We start from the raw sequence: 764 nt of genomic DNA on the forward strand, positions 1-764 counted from the left end.
GAAGAGATGATGCCAACCCCTCAGAGGACCTCAGATGATGCCAACCCTGAAACAACATACAGAACTACCAAATTTTGCTACAAGTTTGATTGCATCATATAATAATTGCTGTTAATAGTGTTCATCGTCTGTTTGATTACGTCTTTAATTGATTTTTCCGTACATTTCTGCCATATGTACATTAACTGACAGTCACCACTGATAAGCTACCACTAAATATTGTAGAAACTTAATTTGCTGTAAAGTTGCTTTGCAATGATTTGTATCGTGAAAAGCGCTATACAAATAAACTTGAATTGAATTGAAATTGAATTGAATTGTATCTTACATTTTTATGTAATATTTTAAAAATTATTTTATTTTATTTTGTTGCACTTATTTTGTTCCTTTATTATTTTTAAGAGGTACTTTGTTAGTAAAATGATTGTTTCGGAATGTCCCATATTTTAGTTTTAAATGTATTTGTGATACATTAAAAAAAAACAGTCATAAGTCGCACGGGTATATTTGTAGCAATAGCCAAAAATACACTGTATGGGTCAAAATGATCAATTTTTCTTTTATGCCAGAAATCAGGATATTAAGTAAAGATCATGTTCCATTAAGATATTTTGTAAATTTCCTACTGTAAATATATCAAAATATAATTTTTGATTAGTAATATGCATTGCTAAGAACTTCATTTGGACAACTTTAAAGGCGATTTTTTTCAATATTTTGATTTTTCTGCACCCTCAGATTCCAGTTTTTCAAATAGTTGTATC

Source organism: Sinocyclocheilus anshuiensis, unplaced genomic scaffold, assembly GCF_001515605.1.
Source record: "Sinocyclocheilus anshuiensis isolate Anshui unplaced genomic scaffold, SAMN03320099.WGS_v1.1 scaffold1208, whole genome shotgun sequence".
Lineage (NCBI taxonomy): Eukaryota > Metazoa > Chordata > Actinopteri > Cypriniformes > Cyprinidae > Sinocyclocheilus > Sinocyclocheilus anshuiensis.